The sequence below is a fragment of the Gopherus evgoodei genome, chromosome 9 (assembly GCF_007399415.2).
Source record: "Gopherus evgoodei ecotype Sinaloan lineage chromosome 9, rGopEvg1_v1.p, whole genome shotgun sequence".
NCBI lineage: Eukaryota > Metazoa > Chordata > Testudines > Testudinidae > Gopherus > Gopherus evgoodei.
In genome coordinates this window covers 94178256-94203822 of record NC_044330.1, presented here as the reverse complement: position 1 = coordinate 94203822, position 25567 = coordinate 94178256, and the positions used below count along the sequence as shown (strand labels likewise).

Below are 25567 nucleotides of genomic sequence, written 5' to 3'. Positions count from 1 at the left end.
AATATATATATAGAAATGAGGACACAATGAGACAGTCAGGGATGGGAATAAATTAATGTTTTAAAAATGTGTATCTTCTCCCCATAACTGTACACTCACTTCTTGTGGGTTCCTGGGGAAGAAGTGGGTTTTTAAGGGGGATTTGAATGAGTAGAGTGTGGTAAACTGGGTGAAGAGGTCATAGAGGGCAGTGTCAAAATACATAGATTGAAATAAAGGATGGAAACCTATGGCTTATCAATACAAGCATCACGGGTGGAATAGAGGAGTCAAAGGTTACATGAGAAGCAATAATGTCAGATGTTTGCCACGGCAGTTGTGTAGGGATCAAAGGCCAGAAGAAGAAGTTTGTATTTGATGTGGTGTGCCTTAGAGGGATTTAAAAATGGGGATGAATGACATAGATATTTAGGAGAGTATGACAGCTGGTCAAAAAATAGTCAGGATTTGTCATGAAATATTTTGACATTTTCATTGTACAGTTTTCTAAAGGAAATGGTTAATTCTGAATTTTTGGTGAAAATTTTTATCAAATATTTGGTTTATAAAACTTTCATGTTTCCCCCCCTCTTGGTCATCCTTTTCTCCCCTTATTCCCTTTTTCTTTTTTGCCACTGAAATAAGGAGTGGGAGGGCAATATGAAAAACAAAAACAAAAAAAAGCTGTAAAGGGTTTGGGGATTTAATAGAAAAAAGATCATTTTTTATAAATGAAAATATTATGCTATTTATGTATTTAGGAAGAATTGATAGGTTTACAAGTCCTTGTCATATAAATACCAGAATCAAAAGAATAATCATTACAACAGTGAACTTATGTTTAAAGAGATGTTATGCAGAAATATAGTAGTCTAATCTCTCTACTTAATGTAGTGTTACCATACTACAGAGTATTATAACACTTATGTTGTTTTTAGTGATTTTATTACATTGAATTAAATCTCTGATTACACATTTTTAACAGATCAGGAATGTTTATCAAAAATTAATATGCAAAAAAACTGGACAGGCATTCTGATGGTTTTTGAAGGTGAATACTCTTTGTCTGAGTATTGAATAGAAAGTAACCAATATCTAAGTATCTATTTGTCCTCTGTCTGTTTTCTGGCTGTGTAATTGGTACATTAATTTTTCCATAAAACCCTTCTCCTATTTTTTTAACTAAAAATTAAATTATTCCTAAAATCTTTTATTTTTGAAAAAAGGGCAATTTTTTTTTCACTGAAAAATTGTTGACCAGCTGTAGCAAGTAAGATAACTTTAGCAGCTGTGTTTTGGACAGACAGGAGAGGGCTATGGTGGCCATTAGGGAGGCTAGACATAAGGAGACTCTCAGGGCTTGGACAACTGTTTTAGCCAGTGGGACAGAGGGGAAAAATCATATTACAGCAGTAGAATGTTGGTACGTCTGAATGTGAGAGAAGGAAAGTCTAGGGGTGACACTCCAGGTTGTGATCCTGGGCTCATATTAAAAAATAAAAAACACTAGTGTTTTTCTGCTATTTATTTTTTAAAGGTAGAGAAGGTGAATTCCTGGTCCTCTTGAAATCAATGCAAAATTTGTCACTGACCTCAAATGGAGCCAGGATTTCCCAGTAGTTTCCTCCATGTGAAACATTTGTTAATACCTTGCAAGAAATATGTGCAAGATACTGCTGTGACAAGGATTGCTGGGTATCTTTCAACTGTCTTTTGGCATCTTAATAGATATTGATTTATTCAGGGCAGACTATTTGCATGTTTCAGAATTTAGGGACAGATGCCCATCCCTTATATGCTGTGTATTTACCAATAGATACCAGAGCCTACAGCAGGAGTCGGCAACCTTTCAGAAGTGGTGTGCCGATAATATATATTATATAACTAAACTAGTGTTATATTGTAAAATAAACAAGATTTTCAAAATATTTAAGAAGCTTCATTTAAAATTAAATTAAATTGTTGATCTTATGCCGCCGGCCCGCTGCTGGTCTGGGGTTCTGTTCACCTAGGCTGGCAGTGGGCTGAGTGGGGCCTGCAGCTGGGACCCCAGCTGGGAAGGGTCTGGCAGCCAGAACCCCAGATCAGCAGGGGGCTGAATGGCTCAGCCCGCTGCCGGTCTGGGGTCCCGGCCCTGCCCACATACAGTGGGTACCTACCTTCTCTCTGGTTCTGGCCCATTCTTTTCTTCTCTCTGCACTGAGCTGAGGGTGGGTGTGGACCAAGCACAGGGCTGGGGATGAAGGGCCTGGCCAGGAGCTAGAATGGGGGAGGGGGCTCAGGGTTGGGGCAGGAGGTTTGGGTGTGGGGGCACTTACCTGGGCAGTTCCCATTTGGTGTGAGGGGCGCAGGAGCTCCCATTTGGTGCTCAGGGTGGGGGTGGGGATGTGCAGGGTGCATGGGATGTGGGAGGGCTGGGGATGTGGGGGATGCAAGAGTCAGGACAGAGGGCGGGGGCATGTGAGGGGAATGCAGGTGTCAAGGTAGGGGGGCTGGGTATGTGTGGGGGTGCCAGAGTCAGGGCTGGGGTCATGGGAGGGGTGGAGTCAGAAGGCTGGGTGGTACAGGGCTCAGGGCAGGGGCCTGGGATGTGTGTGGGGCTGCAGGGCTCAGGGCAGAGGGCTGGGTGTGTGGGGGGGAGTGGTCAGGGCTCAGGGCAGAAGGCTGGGTGATTGTCCCCCCCCAGAACCCCGAAACCACCCCCACTCCTTGTCCCAACTACCTGCTCCTGGGACCCCACCCCCTATCTAAGCCTCCCTGCCCCTTGTCCCCTGACTGCCCCCCAGGAACCTACCCCCTACGTGTCCCCTGACTGCCCCAACCCTTATCCACACCCCCGCACCCAGACATACCCACTGGACTCCCATGCCTATCTAACCGCTCCCTGCCCCCTGAAAGGACCCCCAGAACTCTGGATCCATACAACCCCCTCTGCTCCCTGCCTGCCCCAACCCGTCTCCACACCCCTACCTCCTGACAGGCCCCCCGCAGAACTCCCAACTCATCCAACCCCCCACACCCTAACTGTCCCCTAGGACCCTCCCTGCCCCTGTCCGTGACTGTTCTAACCCCTACCCCTCACCCCCAACAGACCCCGGGACTACCATGCCCCATCCACCTCCCCTGCTCCCTAACTGCCCCCCTCCAGAGATCCCCGCCCCAACCACCTCCTGGGATCCCACCCCTGCATCCAACCCACCCTGCTCCCTGTCCCCTGACTGCCCCGAACCCTTATCCAACCGCCCCCGCCAGCCCCAGCCCCAGCCCCCTTACCCTGAGGCTCCCCACTCATCTGGAGCCCTGCCCCGCCCCTGAGAGCACTGTGCGCGTGGCGCCAGGGCTCCAGATGAGCAGGGAGTGGTTTTCCCTCCCCACGGAGCCAAACGCTGCCCTGCGGGAGCGAGCAACCCTGGCCCCCAGAGCGCTGCGTGCGGCGGCGGCAGGGCTCCGGGGGAAGGCGGGGAAGGCGTGGGAGGGGCCGGTGGCTTGTTGGGCTCAGCCGGCTCTCCAGCCGGGGAACGCGTGCTTGCCGTGTCGGCAGGATTTTGAATGGCACACTGGAGTCCCGGCAGGCTCCAGCGTGCCATTAAAAATCAGCTTGCGTGCCATCTTTGACATGTGTGCCATAGGTTGCTGACCCCGGCCTATAGCATACCTCTCTATCGGTACATCTAGACTACCCGTTGTATCGTCGGGTAGCGATCGATTTCTCGGGTATCAATATATCGCGTCTCATCTAGACGCAATATATTGATCCCCGAACGCGCTCCCGTTGACTCCAGAAATCCACTAGCGCAAACGGCAGTAGCGGAGTCGACCGGGGGAGCCAAGGATGTCGATCCCGCACCGTGAGGATGAGAGGTAAATCGATCTAAGATATTTCAACTTCAGCTACGCTATTCACGTAGCTGAAGTTGCTTATCTTAGATCGACCCCCCCCGCCAGTGTAGACCACCCCTATCATATGACACTAATTAACAAGAAGTAGCTGGGATAATGGTCACTATGTATGTTTCCATTACTGTATTTGTTCTTTTAAGGAATGAATATACAAGTAATAGAATCTGAACATTCTGTATGTATCCCAAAATATTTATTTTATCATTTGAAAATACACTGTTTTTTCAATAGATGTTATTTATTGAGTTCCATCAGTGATCTTGGTGATGTACAAACCATACAGAAATACACTGTGCCTGCCCCAAGAGCCCCCAACACAAAATAATTCAGATGTAGTTGACCAGACAAAGTCATAATTCAAAAGTGAGTAGAATTATTTTCTTATATTATTTTTAGGGCTGTCGATTAATCAATTAACTCACGTGATTAACTCAAAAAATGTAGTCATGATTAAAAAATTTAACTTTAGATAGTAACCACATATGAACATGTCCAGAATCTTTTGATCTGTTATTTGAGTATTATTGCCTTATGTCACAAGTGTTAATTTTAATGTTTATTATTTTTCATATTGCTTAGAATAATGCATAGATTGAATTGTCTTAATCTCTTTGTCAATGCTGACTATAGATATTGCATTTTAAAACTTACAGTAGCATGATCCACTCCATACTCTTTGATAAACAAGTATGACAAGTGTATCAAAATTAACAAAGACTTTTTTAAAAGTAGAAAAGACCAGACTAGCTTGGGTAATATTTAGGGCTATCGATTAATCAGAGTTAACTCACACGATTAACCCCGAAAAATTAATCGTGATTAATCTCACTGTTAAACACTAGAATACCAATTGAAATTTATTAAATATTTTTGGATGTTTTTCTACATTTTCAAATATCGATTTAAATTACAAACACAGAATACAAAGAGTATAGTGCTTACTTTAAATTATTTTTATTACAAATATTTGCACTGTAAAAATCAAAGAAATAGTATTTTAATTCACCTCACAAGTACTGTAGTGCCATCTCTTTATCATTCTACTTTTGTAAATTCAACTTACAAAGTAAAGAGATGGTAAACAGTACTTGTATTAGGTGAACTGAAAAATTCTATTTAGTTTTTTTACAGTACAAATATTTTTAATAAAAAATAAATATAAGGTGAACACTGTGCACTTTGTATTGTGCTGTACTTGAAATCAATATATTTGAAAATGTAGGAAACATCCCAAAATATTTAATAAATGCTATTCTATTATTATTTAATTGCACAATTACATTTTTAATCGCTTGACAGCCCTACTTATTTTATATAAAATGCTTACATTGGTAGATTATTGTCTATAATTTACAACTGGAAAGAAAAGTTAAACAGATGGAATAGACTTGATACTAGCATAAGTTAATATATCTAACACTAAGTTCCACAACCAGTAGATGACAAATTCTTACTAACATAGCCTAATACTTATGCTTTTTTGCATCTAATAAAATAACACTACTTATGATCCACAGTGACTTATGATCCACAGTGGCAACATGCCATACTTTTCCAGGAGACCAAAAATCATTTGATGGTAGAGTGCGACTGCTCAAATAGGGTGTAATCCTGCAAACTCAAACCCTGAAAGTGAACTGGTTGAAATTCAGAACTATTTTTCCTCTCAATATAATTAGCTTTCCTAATCTCTGATAACCAACCAATTTGTTCCCTGTTATTGTGAATTAACAACAGTTTGAGGGCTCCCCATCCAATATTTGTAGAACCCCTTTCTATAGCACTCTTGGATTCTGTGATTTTGGTAAAAAGAACAGAATAATATAATCAGTCTTAAGATTTGTGATGGTCAATATATAAGTATTACCTGAACATGTTTTATCATCTATTTGTGACCTTGGGCTTTTAAACTTTTACGGGAGTGCCTGCAAGAAAGCTTTCAGAAGGGCCGTCTCCTTCAGAGCCTAAGAGCAACAACTAATCTCAACTGAAAACACTTAGCAATGAAAAAAAAACAAAAAATTTTGAGGAAGACTGATCTTAACCAGAAGAAGCATCACCAACATCAGCAGACAAGTCCGAATTCTCCAGACAGGTCTAATGAGAGTGAAACTAACATACATGCACATTGTATGCAATTGTAAACAGCTCTGCAAACACAACAATCTTTATTAAATATTATATATAATGAGAATCTTAGAACAGTTTTAAAAAAGTAATTTAAGATAACACAGTTCTGCCTGTGGTTAGCCTAAAGAACAAGCTGACACTTGAGGGCATTAGAAAGGATGTAAATTGATAATGCAGTCCAATTAATGAAAAACAGTGTGACATTTGTGTGTCAGTTAAAACATTTCTCTCACATTGAGAAGTAACTTAATTTTGTAATTGCTCTACCTTTTGGGAAGTAAGAGAGGAAATTAGATACTAGTGTTTATATACAGAATTTTGTGCTTCAGTGTTTTGTGATATTGGTATGATGCACTCAAGATTTCTTATTCCAGTCAATTCTGTCACTTTGAATGAAATAAACAGCTGACCTTGTTAACCAGTGTGCACAGCCCAGCTTGCATAGCACAGGACTGTCCTTATTAGGTCAATAACAATGGCTTACTGACATGGTTCTTACCTGAAAAATATCATCATTAGAGGAGATTTGTTTGTTTCCGGACAAGTTTGTTTCCCTTCCAAAATACTTTTCCTGGTTGATTACAGAACTGTCTGCCCCAAGGGAGCAAATTCTCTGCCTAAAGCACTCAGCAGGGGAGCATGCTGAGGCTCTGTTGCCACCAGCCCACTGAGCAGTCTCTCCCTGAACAGGGCAGAGTAGCAGTGTCTGACACAACTGCCTCACCCTGGGGGAGGTTTTCACCCCACATTCTTCACCCCACTTGTGTGAGGTCCCTCATGCAGGGCCAAATTAACCTTTTGTGGGCCCCCATGGGGAATGATTGTAAAAGACAGGCGATTGACACAGAAGTTGTCTTTGACATGGCACACAGCATCACAGGCTTTATTTACAAAATGGACAAGTTTAAGTTGAAGATGGACGTGGCTGCCACCAGGGTACTAGCAATGATAGCGCTAGGGCAAAAGGAATACACATAAGTGTACATAAAAGAAAAAATAGAAAATAAATCACAGTGAGGAAAAACCGCTAACAAAAGTCAAGGCTGGTCAAAACACCAGCCATGTGCTGCACCCCTAAAAGGGAACTTTCACACTCTCTCACCCTTCACATTTCTTACATGAATACCAGGGCTTGAATTAAATTTTTGTATGAAATGGGGGCAGATTTAAAACATTTTTAAAATAAAAAATATGAAAAACTTTAACACATTTTCTTTACAGCATCATTCATACTAGCTTTGCTTGTCCTTTCCTGCAGGCAGAGAGACAGAGACCAGAGAGACATCAGAACCAGCTGTGCCCCCAAAAGACTGGGCCAATTCTCCAAATCGGACCAGACCAACATCCCTCCCCAGAATGATGTCCCAAACCACATCCATATCTCTCCCCGGAATGACTCCCACCCCCAGAACCAGACCAGACCCACATCCCTCCCCAGTCTGAAGTGGACCAGACCTGCATCCCTCCCCAGACCAAAACCTGCAAACTGGACCAGACCTCTCTATGAACCGACTCCTCTTGACCCAAATCTCCTACCAGAACATGGTATCTGTTCCTCAACCGGACCCCTCCCCACCCTGATCCAGGGTAGGGGCTGCAGAGCCAAGGGAAGGGTGGAGGGAGGGGGCAGAGCCAAAGCAGCAACTCCAGAAGCAGGGGCTTGGAGTCGTGATCTGTATCCCACAGCCACAAAGTGGAACCCAGTGTCTGAGGGAGCTGTGCCCTGGGTAGTGGAACTCAGGCCTCACAGAGCAGTGCCCCCAGGAGTTGGGGAGCAGCTACCTCAGACCAAGGAGTTCTGGCACAGTCCCTTCCCCATGGCCCTGCTCCTGGCTGTCCACTGGCAGCTCTGGCTACTTTGCTGAGCCAAATGCAGTGCTGGGGGGCAGCCGCTGTGTGGCACCTGCAGGTTGCTCCATGTGCCTACCCCACCGTTAGTGCTGGCCCCCCTGCCAGGCTCACCCTGTACATGGAAAGGGAGGGTTTATAGGCCCCTTCTGAGTGTGGGACCCAACACCACTGTAAAACTGGTATGGCCCTCATATGGCCATGTGGTGCTGCTAGCACTCTCCTCTGGGTCTGAGCAGGGCTAGGGAACCTGAAGGGCCAGCCACGGCCATGCCCTGCACCTGTTAGGCTGTCCTCCCCCTGCCAGCAGAGTAGCACGTGCCTGCTGAGTCCCTGTGAGCTGTGGTGGGCTGAGCCCTGAGGGTGGCTGATGGGCAGGGGTGCTTGGACAAAGGCTGATGCCAGCCACTGACTCAAACTGCAAACTCTGTATAGGATGGAAACCACTTCAGTCCAGGGGGTTTGGTGAGGCAGCATCAGCACTCCCAGCCCCTACGCTGGGGGGTCCTTCCTGCCTAGGCTGTGCCCTAGCTACGTGAGGGGACAGACCTCGCTGCGCCACGCGCTAAACTCAGGCCCTAACTTCTGCTCCTTTACTGAGTTAGCGCCTCCCCGCAGGGGCTGGGCCCAGCTGTCTCCACCCTCCCTGCGCTGGCGGGCCGCGGCCCCAAGCCCCGGGATCCTTCCTGCCCAGGCTCCCCGCAGCCCGCGTGCCCGCTCCCGCGCCCCACAAGGCCGCGATGACCCACATTTACCCGCGCTGAGCGCGTGCCCAGCCCCGCCCCGGGCTGGGGTGAGCCTGGCACTGTCGGGCATGCGCGCCACCTTGTTTACCCGCTCGGAGCCAGGCGGGGAGGGGAGCGCAGTGGCCTCCCCAGCCCGGCCGGCAGATGTCGCCCCACGCCCAGGATAGCCGGCCTTGCTCAGTGGCCGCCAGGTGGCGCCTGCGCCCTCCATTCGCTCGCGAGCCGCCGAGCAGCGAACACCCCAAACAATCCCCAGCGCCGCCGCCAAATTAAATAACCTGCCCGCTCCTAGCGCCGTTTCTAAACCCCTCCAGCGCGGAGCTTCCGAGCCGGGCGCGCGCACCCCGCAACCGGGCGGGGGGGACAGGGACGGAGCCGCGGGTCCGGGCCTGCGAGCTGCCTGCGCCGACACTGGGCAAGGTAAGTTAGAAAATGGCGGCGAAGCTTCTGGAAGTTTGGAGGGGGGACTCGGGGGCCGTGTATGGCGATAGGGCGAGGCCAGGCCGGGGCCCTGGGGGACAGAGCGGGGCGCCGGGCCGGTTGGCCACAGGACTTACAGTGCAGCCAAGATGGAGGACGCGGGGCCGAGCCGAGAAAACACTCCAGCCCCCCGCTCCCCCACCCCCTCTTCCCAGCGCTCCCCGGCGGGGAGGGGGAGAGAGGGCTCCGAAAGCGGCCTCGCTGCCCGCCCGCCCTCGAGGAGCCCCCCTTCCTTCTCCCCCTCCTCGGCCACAGGCGGCCCGGGCCCAGCGCTCCGCGAGCTAAAATGGAGAACCTCCTCTTCCTCCTCCCCCTTCTCTAGAGCCGAGCAGGGGCTGCTGGCAAGATGGAGGACTCGGGCATTGTGTGTGTGTGTGGGGGGAGAGCCGGGCCGGAGCCAGCGAGGGGGAGCCCTGCTCGATGGCCACTTAGGGGACGGCAGCGCACCGAAGGGCGGCCCGGCGCGCACGAGAAAAATGGTGGGGCGGCTACTTCTGCCCCGGAGTCGTGCGGCTTGGAGAGTGGCCGGGGCTAGAGGCTTCCCTGCCTGACAGCTCGTTCCCCCCCACCCCCAGTGGCGGGGGGGCATGGTGCCCCCCCAGGGACTGGTACCCCCAATTGATTTCCCCCGCGCCCGGGGGTTGGCCCCCTTCCCGCGCGGCACTTTGGGGAGGAATGGAGGAAGCGCCTCTTCCCCTTTCGGACAGGAATGAAGCCGTGGGGTCTGACCTCCTCCCGCCCTGAAGGAGTTGAGCAGGGAGCGAGCAGGGCCTGTGCGAGTGAGTCTCGGGGAGCGGGCCCCCCTTCCACCTCACTTGTTCTACGGGCTTTCCCCCCGCCCGCGCCCCGCAGGAGATTTTGGGGGCCGTTTCAGTTCAGTTTTGGGAAGGAGGGGCCATTGCAAACTTGTGTCGGGAGCCGCGTGTTGCTGGAGCCCTGCTGGGCCCTAGCCGGCTGTGATGGGGGAGGGGAAGAGAAGGAGGAAGAAGGCTGATTACAGGGGGTTTTGGCGCCACTTTTGTTTTAGACAGCTTTGCCCAGAGCCCCCTCCCTCTCGACATGCACACTGAACTGAGCTGAACCCTGCCCAGGTAGGAGGAAGCCGATTTCCCAGCTTTTTTCCTTTCTGGGCTCTCTTGTGTACGCGTATGCAGAGGTCTTTAGGGACTCGTTGGAGCGGGCAGAGATGGGGGTGTGTGTGTGGAAGGGCAGGGCACAGCAGCATCAAGTCAGTTCCGCTGAACTTGGAAGCTTGTTTCCATATTTCTTTATATCAACGTAAACATAACGCTTGCTTCTGGGGGGTGTGGTGATGCTGGTGCCCTCGCTGTCTGAATGGTCTGCTCCTTGGTGTCTTCTTCTCCAGCTTGTGGTGTAGGTGATACTTGCTGTCCCTGAACATACCCGGGATGACTTGCTGGTTGATTTTCCCCCTCCTCCCGCGCCAGCAGTGGCAATTGAACGGCAGTTTTTCTCTTTTCAAATCAGCTACTTTGTTTTCCCACAAGATTATGCATTTATTTAGCTGTTACAAACTTTTCCGTAAGAGCTGCGGAAAGATTTCGTTCCCGGCTTTTAATAGCTTCCTGGCTCTTTGGTTTAAAACTCTTCTATTTCCCCTTCAGCTGTGTAAACACAGATGATGGCTTGTTGAGGAGCATTGCCTCCCCTTGTGCTCCCTACAGCCACACCCTGTGTTTGTGTCTTTGGACCTGCTCTTATTAACAGCTTGATCTGGTGACTCAGCCCTTCTCTCTCTCCTCTACCAGGTGTAGGGTTGAGACAAGAGGTTCCTTTGCCCTGTGAGGCTTCCTGGAGGTAGCCTGGAGCGGTTCAAAACCTTGCTTTTCTCTTACTGTCGTGTCGCCCTCCTTCAGGGGAGGAGGGGCTGTGTCAGCGCCGTGACTCTTAACGGGGTGGGGAGTCGGGTTACCGAAGTGCGTCACACGCTGCCCTAATGGGGCCTGCTGGAGAGCCGATTGTGTTTGTTCATGTCCTCGGAGCACTCACCCGCCTCTCCTTTCTCTTTCTTCCCATTGGTCATCCGCACACGGAGAAGGAGGTGGCCAGCTTGCTCTCCCTTGGGGTGAGAGCACACTACAATGGGTTTCGTGAACTTGGATTCTGGGCTTCACAAACACAAGCTGATGCGCGGCACAGAAAAGCGTTCAGTTGTGTAGCTACATTAGAAAGTCTGGGGTCAGAGCTGGTTCTGTTTGCAATATGTCTGAAATGTACACAGTCGAGAAATCCAGTAAGAATGTGCTTTGTTAAATAAAGTTAGTGCTCATGCTTTGGATCCCTGGAAGGAACACTGTTGATATCATATACTACTAGAAATTAGAACTGAAAAACTCCTCATAGGTTCACTCCGTGGGGGCCAATGCTGGATTGTTCTTTACAGTACCTACTTGACGAAGTGAGTATTCCCCCACAAAAGCTTATGCTCCAATACATCTCTAAGTCTGTAAGGTGCCACAGGACACTCTGTGGCTTTTTACAGTACCTACTTGAGTGTTTTGTCCAGTCTTGTTTTAGAAGATTGGTTACTTGGTCTTCCATTGCTTCCTTAATAGAATATTCCACAATATAATAGACTCAGTTGTTACCGAATATTATTAATATTCATCCTACATTTTCCATTGTTCAGTTTCATCCTACTGCTTCTAGCTTTAACTCTTGTCCTAGCAGAAAGTTGTTTCTTAAGGAGGACTTTAACCTGGATGCCTTCCATCCTTTTTGGAATTCTTTCCCAGTCATATACCTCAATATCAGAAAAAAGTATTTGGAACTGTGCATAGTTTTGTGTGTAGTCTCGGTGGTGTATAGATAATATTTAGCACTCATGTTTTACAAACACTAACTGATTTTAATGCTAGTCTTGTGACGAAGAGGTAGTTTATCCCCCTGTCTGATTTTACAGATAAAAACTGTAATGGTACTCTGCTGTGGCCTCATAATACCAATTAATACTTGGGGGGGAGGGTCTTCAACAATTAGTGTATATCTATGTCATGGCATAACTTTTGGAGTAGCAATGACAGCATAACCCTATAGTGTGTAGATGAAGCCTACACTGGTGGATGGAGTTTTTCCCTGGGTGTAGGAACACTACTCTGAACAAAGTTTGCTCTGGTCAGTGTAGCTTTCTTTCATCAACATAACTATGGCTAGATTGGGATTTAGTTCAGCGTAGTATGTTGGTCAGAAATATGTGGTTTTCTCACCCTTGCCTGATGTAGCTATGTCAATTCAACATGTAAGTATAGACCAAGCCTCAGTAACAACATTCCTTGCTTCTCTTTCTTAGTATGAGAGTGACCATCTTGATAAAAATCAAAATGCAACTATTTGTGGTATATCATCTGATAGGTTAGTAGTCAGATTTATCATATTCCACTGCTCGCAGCATGCACAAGATTGGGCTGGTTGTGGTGGTTGAAGATTCATGAGGATTGTAGACATGTAACTATTGTGAGGGATAAAACTGAGAAGGAAGCTTTAAAATTATTCCAAAGAGATGACTGGAAATAATTCCTTTTTCTTAACAGATACATAGTGCTCACTACCCCTTGTAGCTGTCAACAGCAATCTTGTGGAAACACCAATGTTGTGTGCTGCACATGGTATAAGCAAGATTTGGGGAGCCTATTAAGTTGATGCAAGCTTTCTTTGTATTAAGTCCAGCTCTGTGAGTGCTCTTTGTCTGTTCCTTTGTGGTAGGGATTAGGGTCTGGGGCTTATTGATCTGTTTCTATAGAGGTCCATCATGAATCCCACTCCAGTGTAGTGGGTTTACAAGTAAAATTAAGGATATTCCAGGCCCAAGTCTAGAGTAAAGTGGTTGAGATTTTTCACAAAACAGTTTATTGGATAATGCTGACTAATCAAAACTGAATTTTTTTGCAGGAGTTTGTTTCCATAAAACTGAAGCTTTTTTCAGGGAGGCTTCTCAGGATCAGGATGTCATTTTTGAGTGAGACTATGTCTATGCCATAGGTGCTGCTGCTGCAGGGCTATAGTGCCATAGCTGACTGATTTAGTGCTGTAGTGTAGATGCTTCCTACAGCAATAGAAGAGGTTTTTCTGTTGACTTAGCTGCATCTTTACCAGGGATTAGATCAGCTTAACTACAGCACTTAGGGTGTAAATTTTTCAGCTTTGTGGCCTTAACTTTAAATGTAGATCAGACCTGAGAGAGTGAGACCTCACCCATCCCCCAGAATAGCCAATTAGGGTGCTCACTGGGTGAGAGAGACAGGTTCAAGTTGCTGCTCTGCCCGATTCAAAGGAATTTGAACCTGGGTTTTCCAAATGAGTGCCCCAACTGTAGGCTATTGGCTACTTTTAGGGCAGGTGTCTTAATTTTCCATGATCATTTTTGAAAGATCTTGGTTTTCTCCCAATGTTGAATGAGAAAATATTTTGAAATCTCAAGGTTTTGTAGGACAGGAAAACTGTCCCACAAAACTACATGCATCTGACGAAGTGGATATTCACCCACAAAAGCTCATGCTCCAAAACGTCTGTTAGTCTATAAGGTGCCACAGGATTCTTTGCTGCTTTTACAGATCCAGACTAACATGGCTACCCCTCTGATACTAAATGTGAAAATGTAGCTAGTAAATCATTGGCTTAGCTCAACAAGTTTCACAGTGCTTTATCATAGTTAAATCATCTCAGTACAGCTGTGTTCTTATAAACTAAAATATCGAGCTTATTAAATGCAGAAATGCTTTTATGTTCAACTTGCATAAGACGTGAAACTATGTAACTCATTAAATGTCCTTTTATTTTCCAAGGGTTTCTGTAATACTTACAAACATTAGCTGAATCACTTTAAAACTAGTGTATATAGAAGTTTAGACTGCTTTTATCTTTTGGCTATTACATGGTAGTTCCATAGTCTCCTATAGAAAATAACCATAGGGTGTTACCCTTTTGGAGATGAGTACTCTTATTTGTGGAAGAGACTATATTAAACTTGGTCAGATTACAAAATATTGGTTGTAATATTTTCTGATGTGTCAGAATACATTTTCATTTTTATGTGACTTCTCTTTTAGTCACTATGATTCAGGTGCAGTGTGACCTTAAAGAAATCTTGACTGGATTACCTGTAATCATGATAATTCAGTGTTACTTTCTGTATCAATATTAAGCAAATTTCACAGCATAGTATAAAAGTAGACTCTCTGGAAGTTATTCCTGTCCATGGAACCCATTTCTAATTACACGGGTCATGAGAGCTTGTACAACACTCCAGCCCCTGATTTTTATTTTTATTTTTTTGGCTAAAAATCTCACTTGAGGTTCGTTAAATGTTTTCTTGTCTGTTCTGATTTCCGCCTGTAACATGATGACTTGAATGCTGCACCTGATTCCTTCCAAAAGTTCAGGGGGTATTTTAGGCATCAATGCCCAGAACACTTTTGACTTTGGTAAAAGTTGTATAAAATGAAAGGGGAAAATAGGGGACACACAGAGTCCTTGGCATCTGGTTAGCAGAACCAGCAACTTCAGCCACTTCTCTAATTGTCTGTAGATCAAAGAATCTCTTGACGGCGGCCAATAATAAATTCTAGCATAATAATGTCCCTCATCTCAGCCCCGCTCATCCTCTTAATACAGTTTTAAATGTTGACAACCTGAAAAAATCATGTCCTAGACAAAAAAGAAAAAAAAAAAAAGACAAGGGAAATAGGAGCATGCATAGAGCTCCTGGCTGGGGGTGGGGGCACACAGTCACTGGTGGGGGTGAAGAAAGGGGAACCGTAGCAGGGTGGGGGCGGGAAGAATGGGGGAACATAGAGGGAAAGGATACATGGGGAACACAGAGACCCTGATGTGATGGAGGGGGAAATGGGATATGTGCACGTAGAGCCCCAGCCATGGTGGGGAAGGGGGGGGGAAAGAAGTAGCACGCAGAACCATAGAACAGGGGATAATGTGGCATGCTAGTATGGGGGCGAAGGGAGCACACAGAGCCCTGTCATAAGGAGATTGGGGGACAATGACGTGGCAGAGGGGGAATGGAGGGAGGACTTTCAGAACCGCAGAAATGAGGGGTAGAAGGTAAGGAGGGGTCGCAGAGAAGCCCTAAAAAAGAGGGGAAAGGGAGGGTGACACACAGGGAGCTCCTTGGAGGCAATGGAGGAATGCAGAGAGTCCCCTGGTGTTTGCGATATACTTGGTCTACAGAAGCAATAGAAGATGCAATCCTCTTGTTAATATTGCTGGAGCAAGACCTATAGTTAAGGTTTCCCAAGTGCTTCTATTCCAAATGAGTCATTTCAATTGCTTATACCTTTATTAAACTTTCACTTTTGGGGTACAATTTTCAGAGTCTAAGGCCATCTACACTACCACTTATGTCAGCAAAATGTATGTTGTTCAGGGGTGTGAAATACCATCCCCCCAGCAACATAAGTTACACTGGCATAAGTGGTAGTGTACACAGTGCTATGTCGGTGGGAGAGCGTCTTCCACTGACAAACTACTGCCTATTGTTGGGGGTGGATTAATTAGGTCGATGGGAGAGCTCTCTCATGTCGGTATAGAGCAGCTACAGGAGAGATCTTACAGCGGCACAACTGCATTGGTACAGCTGCTCCACTTTATGCTCTCTAGTGCAGACATAGCCTAAGATCTCTTACTCATAGACTCAAGGACTGGAAGGGACCTCGAGAGGTCATCGAGTCCAATCCCCTGCCCTCATGGCAGGACCAAATACTGTCTAGACCATCCCTAATAGACATTTATCTAACCTACTCTTAAATATCTCCAGAGATGGAGATTCCACAGCTTCCCTAGGCAATCTGTTCCAGTGTTTAACTACCCTGACGGTTAGGAACTTTTTCCTAATGTCCAACCTAAATCTCCCTTGCTGCAGTTTAAGCCCATTGCTTCTTGTTCTATCATTGGAGGCTAAGGTGAACAAGTTTTCTCCCTCCTCCTCATGACACCCTTTTAGATACCTGAAAACTGCTATCATGTCCCCTCTCAGTCTTCTCTTTTCCAAACTAAACAAACCCAGTTCCTTCAGCCTTCCTTCATAGGTCATGTTCTCAAGACCTTTAATCATTCTTGTTGCTCTTCTCTGGACCCTCTCCAATTTCTCCACATCTTCCTTGAAGTGCGGTGCCCAGAACTGGACACAATACTCCAGTTGAGGGCTAACCAGCGCAGAGTAAAGCGGAAGAATGACTTCTCGTGTCTTGTTTACAACACATCTGTTAATGCATCCCAGAATCACGTTTGCTTTTTTTGCAACAGTATCACACTGTTGACTCATATTAAGCTTGTGGTCTACTATGACCCCTAGATCTTTCTGCCATACTCCTTCCTAGACAATCTCTTTCCATTCTATATGTGTGAAACTGATTGTTCCTTCTTAAGTGGAGCACTTTGCATTTATCTTTATTGAACTTCATCCTGTTTATCTCAGACCATTTCTCCAATTTGTCCAGACCATTTTGAATTTTGACCCTGTCCTCCAAAGCAGTTGCAATCCCTCCCAGTTTGGTATCGTCCGCAAACTTAATAAGCGTACTTTCTATGCCAACATCTAAATCGTTGATGAAGATATTGAACAGAGCCGGTCCCAAAACAGACCCCTGCGGAACCCCACTTGTTATACCTTTCCAGCAGGATTGGGAGCCATTAATAACTACTCTCTGAGTATGGTTATCCAGCCAGTTATGCACCCACCTTATAGTAGCCCCATCTAAATTGTACTTTCCTAGTTTATCTATAAGAATATCATGCGAAACCGTATCAAATGCCTTACTAAAGTCTAGGTATATCACATCCACCGCTTCTCCCTTATCCACAAGGCTCGTTATCCTATCAAAGAATGCTATCAGATTAGTTTGACACGATTTGTTCTTTACAAATCCATGCTGGCTATTTCCTATCACCTTACCACCTTCCAAGTGTTTGTAGACCATTTCTCTTCTTGGTGTGTGTATATAGTTTTTGTTTGTCTTTACAAAGTTTGAACAAAGTAATGGTTCATTGAGTACAAAGAGTGAGAGGGAAAAAATACCCTATCCATTATCTCTATCTGTAACAAATTTGGACATTTGCCTTTTGGTGGTCTATTTTGATTCAGCAGAACTGAGAGTTTAAAACATACTTTTGTGCCTGTATGTAATTGTTTTAACTAGGGGCTTATCTGCACTACAAAATTAGGTTGACTTAAGTTAGATTGACCTATAGCCACCACAACAATTACATTAGTTGTTGGTGTCCACACTGCCTTCCTGCTGGTGGTGCGTGTCCTCACCATTAGCGCTTGCACCAACTGAAGTGGGGCATTGTAGGGCACTGACAGCTGGAGTGTGGTGCACTGGACAGCCATGTGGGGCTTACAGTTGGAGGCCCCCCTACCCTGGGGCAGACTGCCTGGTAGGCTTCCTGCTGTGAAATTGAGGTGTTGGGGAAAAGGGGAGCTCCAGCTGTGAGCCAGGGAGGAGGGTTCACTTGTGCCCAACATGTGGCTGACTACCAACTGGCAATGTAAGGGCAGACGCCCCCCGATTTATGCAGTTGTTCCGTTCCGGAAAGACTTTCCTAAGTTGGAAACGTATACCCATACGTTACACAAAAATTTCCACAACTCGAAAATCCTATTTCTGGCTTATGGAAATTTTTCCCTAACTGCGAATTTGCATAAATCGGGTCTTGTGTAACCTGGGGAGCATCTGTAATGCAGTGTCCACACCAGGGATAGGCAGCCTATGGCATGAGTGCAGAAAGTGGCACGCAAGCTGATTTTCAGTGGCACTCATGCTGCCCGGGTCCTGTTCACTAGTCCGGAGGGGAAGGGAGGGCTCTGCACTTTAATTTAGTTTTAAATGAAGCTTCTTAAACATTTTAAAAACCTTATTTACTTTACATACAACAATAGTTTAGTTATATATTACAGACTTATAGAAGGAGACCTTCTAAAAATGTTAAAATGTATGACTGACACGCAAAACCTTAAATTAGAGTGAATAAATGAAGACTCGGCACACCACTTCCAAAAGGTTGCCGACCCCCGGTCTGCACTGACTGTGTTGTCCTAACTAAGTGCTGCTACTCTCACAGAGGTGGAGTTAAGTTGATGTTGTGAGTGACTGTTGACATTGGCAGGAGCACCGTTGTAGACTCAGGGCCCTAAGAGCTGTCTGTACTAGTGGATCAATTATGTGGGCTCAGGACTAATATTCTTGGGGAATATTTTTTTTTAAATGGCTTTTGGATTGGGAACTGTTATTGAGAGAGCAACTGTAATTGTGTCTCAGGAAGAGTTTGGGATAAAGGGTCCATGTAGTCTAGGGAACTACATTGATGAAACATATTCTCACCAGTAACTGCACACTTCACCATAGTAACTCTAGCTCAGGAACCAATCTGTGCAACAAACCTCGATGCCAACTCTGCCACATATCTACACCAGCAACACCATCACAAGACCTAACCAGATCAGCCACACCCTCACCGGTTCATTCACCTGCACGTCCACCAATGTAATATACGCCATCATATGCCAGCAATGCCCCTCTGCTATGTACATCGGCCAAACTGGACAGTCTCTGCGGAAAAGGATAAATGGACACAAATCAGATATTAGGAATGGCAGTACAAAACCCTGTAGGAGAACACTTCAACCTCCCTGGCCACACTATAGCAGACCTTAAGAGGTGGCTATCCTGCAGCAAAAAAACTTTAGGACCAGACTTCAAAGAGAAACTGCTGAGCTTCAGTTCATCTGCAAATTTGACACCATCAGCTGAGGATTAAACAGAGACTGTGAATGGCTTGCCAACTACAAAACCAGTTTCTCCTCCCTTGGTTTTCACACCTCTACTGCTAGAACAGGGTCTCATCCTCCCTGATTGAACTAACCTCGTTATCTCTAGCTTGTCTGCTTATATATATACCTACCCCTAGAAATTTCCACTACATGCATCTGATGAAGTGGGTATTCACCCACGAAAGCTCATGCTCCAAAACGTCTGTTAGTCTATAAGGTGCCACAGGACTCTTTGCTGCTTTTACAAGATGAGAAGTTATGGATGTTAGGCATGGTAGCTGGTAGTGTTGGGAGAAAGTACTTTATGAAAGGGTTGTGTGCAGAAGGATGGGAAGGTTGGCAGTGAGAGGACAGATTGCAGTGTTTGGTTTTTAGTTTGCTGTCGTTGTGGTAATGATGTGCTTATGGGTGGAGGAGTAGAGGGTATGTACCATTAGGTGGGCTAACTAGCTTTCCTTGTATGGGTTTGGGTTAGATATATTCAATGGCATAGTGGCAGTAACTGCTTCACAGACTATATTTTTGTGCATTAATTTTCTATGGTGGTAGTATTATTTAGCACAGTGGGGGAATATTTTGTCCAACAGCATCTGCTCATGAGAGATACGTAGCTCTTCTTGAAAAAGTCTTTATATGCGATTGTGCCCATCAACCAGATTTGTGTATGTTTGCTCATCCCATCAACCAATCAAACTTGTATACACAATGTGCAAACTTTCATTTATACTATAAACACTTCTAAAACTGTCCCTAAATCCAACATTTAAAAAAAAATAAATCCTTTCCCTGTTGCACTAGTGCTCTTCGGGGTCAGTTCTAACAGGTTGTTTTGTAGATCAATCAACAATGAGAGAATTACAGTCTGATATGAAATCCCAGGGCTTTCTATTAAGAATTTATAAAGAGAAACCAAACAAACTAAATTGAAATCTCTAACCCTGAATGAAATTTAAAATATATTGGACACCTTCTTTAGGAAAAAAGCAGGAATTTATACCTCATTTAAGCCGATTTTTGGAATGCAACCCTTAAATATGAAGTCACTACAATAGTAGCTCCTTATTTATGGTTCGGTTCATATTAAAGCAGGGATTCAACTTCTGTTTTGCATGAAGAACATTTTCCTCAGATTTACAGCACATAATGAAGATTGAATTTACTGTGGATGTTCAAACAAATCTGTTAGAGTCTGTTTATAATTATAAGAAAGTAAGAGGTTAATTTACTGCATCTCATTATTTTTTGAGTTTGTGTAAAAACTGTGGACTGTAGAAAGCATAAAAAAAAATTAACACCATCAGTTTTTAAGGTGTCTTTCTGGGAATATATGCTTTTTTAGTTAACAGAAAGCATGTAGGAAAAAATAATGGCATATTTGTATACAATGGCTAGCCAATGGATTGCTTTGCTTGCGTGAATGTGGTTTCACAGATCAGAGCTTAAGGGAAAGTGGCTTGTATATGGTGGAATATTGGGAAGAGGAGTATTAATATTTTTTATATCAAGCAAATCTCTAAGCAAGGGTATATAATTTAAAAGTATAAAATCTAAGGATATAAATACAAGTAACTTCGGTTCTTGGGTAACTGACCCATTAGCAGAATCCTATAGTATGGTCTTGTATAGCATTTTGAGATCATTGTAAATTAATGTATACTGGAATATAAAGTTTGGATTTTATCAGAGTCATTGTTTTACATGGGCCCTAGTTATTCGTGACAAAAAGAGGTTACTGTCTCCATTACTTGACAAACTTGAAATTGGCTGATTAAGGCCATGTCTATAATAGTGAGCTTACAGTAGTAAGCTGCACTGATGCAGCCGGGCCACTGTGAGATCGCTTGTGTAGCCTCTCTGTGCTGATGGGAGTGAGCTCTCCTCTTGACATAAAATCACATCAACAAGCAGTGGTAGCTAGAAGCTCTTCTGCCAACATAGTGCTGTGCATACCACTACCATTTATGTCGCTCAGAGGCTTTTTTTCTTCCCCCCCAATACCCCTGAGCAACGTAAGTTTTGCCAGCATAAGTGATAGAGCAGACATGGTCTGAATTAGTTTGTTACTGAGTAATGAGGGGTGGACATCACAAAGACACCTGTAATATTGTCACTTTTACTGGCAGTCACATCAGAAGCTGAGGATTGATTTAATAATGATACTGCTTGGGAGTTGAGGCTTTTTTAAAAGAGCTCTGAAAACCTACTATTAATAGAAATTAATTGAAAGCCGTTTGTTTGAATTTAGATTACTTCTGTGTTTGCAACCCAGGCATGGCGACCTTGTGCTTGTTCGTGAAAACCAGAAAGTGAAATTGACTATCTGCTTTCCACTGTACAAACCAAATGAAGTGCACAGAGGAACCAGCACAAGTGATGAAAAGTAAATTAGATATAGAAAATTGTTTTAATAATCTAGGGTATTAGCATAAATAAACATTTAAAATATTTTTTTAACATAATGTCTCTAGTTACTCCTTGGTTTGGTAGTGCGAGGTATCTTGCATTGTTACTACTTGTGCTGTAACTTTTTTTCAATGGACAAGTAAAGCCTCTATCTTTAATACTATCTATACAACACCACAAACGTCTTAATCCTATACACACTGTGACTAATTTTTACAGTTGTCATTATTCACCAATGAACTTGCAGGAATTATTTGTAAGATTGGGTCCTAAGTACTTAAAAAAAAAAAAAAAAAGGTAGGGGGTATTTGGGTGTTTATATGCACACCTGTGCTCCTGATCTGAAGTAAAGCTTTGTTTTACATACCTGGTGTATAAACAGGAGATACTTCTTAGTTGTGGTGCCTTTGAAATGACTTAAAACTCATCCCTTCTCCTCCTCATCCCCCATTTCTAAAGATGACTCCAGTCTTGATTTTTGCAGTAGTGTTTGTTTAAAAAGCTTAATTTAGACACATTTAAAGGACAAAAAAGTTTATTTTGGTAAGATAACGTGTTACTGAAACTATGGCTAAGTGCATTGAAAAATACCTGTTGTCCTGGGCACAGCAAGTGAATGACTTGGGTGAAAGAAGGCTTGCATTTATATTGGGGGATGCACCAGGCAGGATTTTCGCAAAAGACTTTGAAATAAAAACATGTCCCTGGTTTTCTTGGTGCCTCTGTCATTTATCTTCTTTTCCCCTTTTTGTGGCACTTACCTAGAATGCTACTATTAATATGCTATAAATGATTCCTTTTTTAGACAAATCGCTTATCTGTGCATCAGTGAGATATAAATCGTGTTCTTTCAGTATTGCTTTTTAAATTAGTTTTAATGTGTAAATAATCAGATAGTATTCTTTTATTTCTTTTCATAACTACTTTTATTATTTCCAGAAACCTTTGCAACTTTGGCAACCAGAAGCAAAGCTGCACTAGTATCTCTGCTGCATCTGTGTTACAGTTCTATTATAGTTCTATTGCTACTTTTCTGATAAAGGATTGACAACTCTCCGCCTCCCAAAAAAAAAAAATTGAAACTGGCCTATGCATATTGATTTACCTACCTAGGAAATGCATTATTAGGGCAGTTTGCCTGTGAAAGGGGTGGAAATGAGTTTTCTTTTTACTAGCCAATTTTAAGGAACATTTCAGGCTTTCATTTTTATTTGTGTGTCTCATAAACACCCCATATCTTTCCCTTTTTATGAATTGGGTTACCTTTCATTTTATTTTGATAACCCTTGATATTCCAATCAGTGTTTGTACCTAACATGTATCTATTTTTAAAATACATTGCTCAAGTAAGTATGCATGTGTTCTGTATTATTGTAACGTGACTACATTGAACAGAGTCGAGAAACTAAAACACTTGGGGCTCAACACCTGAAAATTGTTTAAAAGTGTCAGTTCTTGGAGCCCAAGATGTTCTGGGTATTTCACTGTCATTTGCCATCTTGTTTTCTCTTCTTAGTTACATTGCTCAACTTCAGTTCTATGCAGTGCAGTGGCAGTCATATGAAATTTGATAATACCGTGAACACAGAAGTGAGCGTGCTGGTGCCTCAAAGCAGTATCTTGTTAATGCAAAATACAATTTTAACTAGTAAACACTGCGTGGTAAGACAAACAAATTATTATGCATCTGCAGTATTTAAAAATTATACAGAAATTTTACAGAACAGAAATTTATATTTTGGAAATTCCAAATCAGTAATATTGTGAATAGATAAATACATTTGAAAACAAAAAGCATGAAAACCAAACTTTTCCTTCATTTACATGGAAAGATCGGACTTCAAGATTCCTTATTTCCCACTACAACTGGCATTGATGTTTCAGCCTCCTTGCTCAGTTTTAGGTGTCTGCTTATGTCTTCAATAAAGTACTTTGATCTCAGGACTTGTTAGGGGAGGGTGGGAAGTATTGTTAATTTTTGGGGATTTTTAAATGTGGTTTTGACATTTCAACCCTAAAAATGTAGGGATCAGTCCTGCTGTCATGGAGGTTAGTATGGGAAGATGCAGTTGATTAAGCAAATATAGGATTTGTGCCATATTTAAAGTAGTTTGGCAATTTTAAATATTTTTTTTACGCTTTTTAGGTCTCCGTTAAGTAAACTTCAGTTGACCTACAGAATAAAGAACAAAGTGGGGCAGAGCATCTTAAATCAAATAAAAGATGGAGAAGGGAAATGAAATAACATTAAGGGAGACAGGAAAGAAGGTGTGAGAAATACTCACAGAAGTAGATAAGTAAGAATGTAAGAGAGGCCGTACTGGGTCAGACCAAAGGTCCATCTAGCCCAGTATCTTGTCTACTGACATTGGGCAATGGCAGGTGCCCCAGAGGGAGTGAACCCAACAGACAGTATTGCAGCACTTGCAACTGAGGCCTCTGTTGTGGAATACACTGGCAGTCATAAAAACTGTTAATGGTTGTACCAATGTGAAATGCACAAAGCTTTTGTATAAATGATGCTTGAAGCATCCTGAGATCATATAGGATGTGTAAGGTAGAAAGATTTCAATAATCCTGATATATTTTTTTCCTTTATGGTTTTAGTGTCATGTGATTTATTGGAGAGAGTAGTTTTTTAATTAAAGTTGCTCAAGGTAGGGTTTAACTAGCTTGATGATCATAGCTCCAAAAGCCATGAGTCTTATTTACAGTAGGGCTCCTTCCAGTGCCAACAACGGTGTTGATGATGGGATTTCTTCCCCTAAAGTTCCATAGACCATATTGAAACTGTCTTGGAATTAGCCTCGTTAAATCACTTCCTGTTTTTTCTATCTTGCTTGTGCTGTTAATCGACTGTAAACTACTGTAGTATTTTTTAAATAGTACTCTTCTGCAGCAGTATACTGCTGGTGACTTAAGTTTAAGACCATATTTAGTTGCTGGAAACACAAACAGGTTTGTGCATCTCTTCATGAAAAATGACAACATTCAGAATGTTTCTCTAGGACTTCTTGTTTTATTTTAAAAAAAAAGTGTCTGTAGTCGGTAACCTTAACTTTGAATTTCTAGGCTTCCTAGCATATGTTTTTTGAGAAAACTGCCATTTCTGTGTCTTTCTTCCTCCTCAAGTAATTGTTTAAATGGAATTTACAATTAAGGTTATAAAGATACTGGTCAGGGTGGATAAACATTGATTTAAAAAAAAATAAATTTTTAAAATTTAACTATAGCATTCTTTTAAAATATACCTATTTAGAATTAAAATTTGACATTAACAGTCTGTGTTAAGACTTAATTTTACTATAATATTTAGAATCATTTACATTGACTAAAAATATATTAAGCAATACATATTTGTTGCCATGTTTTAAAGAGAGTCATATTGCTGAATTGATGGAAGTCACTGCCTAAGCACCTGGAACCAGAGTTTGTTGAAGTTTTTTACAGCAGTAGCTGCTTTTGTAAGTGCAAAGAGAATATTTTTTTTATTTCAGTTTATTCAGTTAGTTCAGTTCCATGACTAGTTCATTCAAAGAAGCCAATTGGGAGGTAAGAGTGGGAATATTGTCTTTTGGAAAATAATACATTTGATAACATATATGTATATATATAGTCTCTCCTGTAATTTATTCTGGGACCAAAAAGTGTTGAGTTTAATTTACCCTTGGATTAGAATTTTTAACATGTCCATTTATTTATTTATTTATTTATTTATTTAATTTGGAAAGAAATTGTTTATAGAGTTGTCAGCTAAAGTCAGAACCTATGGCACCAAAACAGTCTAGCTGAGGTTTATTTTTGATACTTGTCACTTTCCCAAAGTCTGTCAATTTTTAATTGTTTTATGGATAGCAAAATAATAGACAAGAATTTTCTTTCTGTGTTGCTGATCTGATTATAAAGCAAGGTAACTTAATACTGAAAGAAATTCTAGGTTGTGTGCGTGTGTGCGCCCCGCCCCCCACTTCAATTGTGTAATAGTGCAAAAATAGAATCTAAAATACCAGTAGAGAATTTGAAAAAACAATCTCAAAGGTGCAAACATTTAAATATCTACAACAGCCAAATTTAGATATGCTACTACAGTACAGGTTTTAAGCACTGTTTTTCTTTAAACAGTATCGATCAATCTGTATTTATATTCTGTTGCCATTTGACCATATTAGTCAAAACAACTTGGATATAAATCTATGTGCAATTTTCAAGACTTTCATTGCTTCCTTTTATAATTGTCAAATGGTGTTAAACAATAAATATGCCCACAAAGGAAAAACAT

At 43.2% G+C, this 25567-nt stretch overlaps 1 protein-coding gene across 2 annotated transcripts in view; it reads left to right on the top strand.

The window, feature by feature from the left end:
* The first annotated feature begins 8799 nt into the window (after positions 1 to 8799).
* Positions 8800 to 25567, top strand: part of STAG2 (stromal antigen 2) — a 187818-nt gene continuing 171050 nt past the window's right edge. The window contains exon 1 of one of the 2 annotated variants that reach the window (XM_030576074.1): positions 8800 to 9023. The gene's annotated coding sequence lies outside the window, so the exon portion shown is untranslated. Of the gene's footprint in view, positions 9024 to 9769; positions 9863 to 25567 lie in introns of those variants that run through there. The other variant, XM_030576076.1, reaches the window with a different exon arrangement.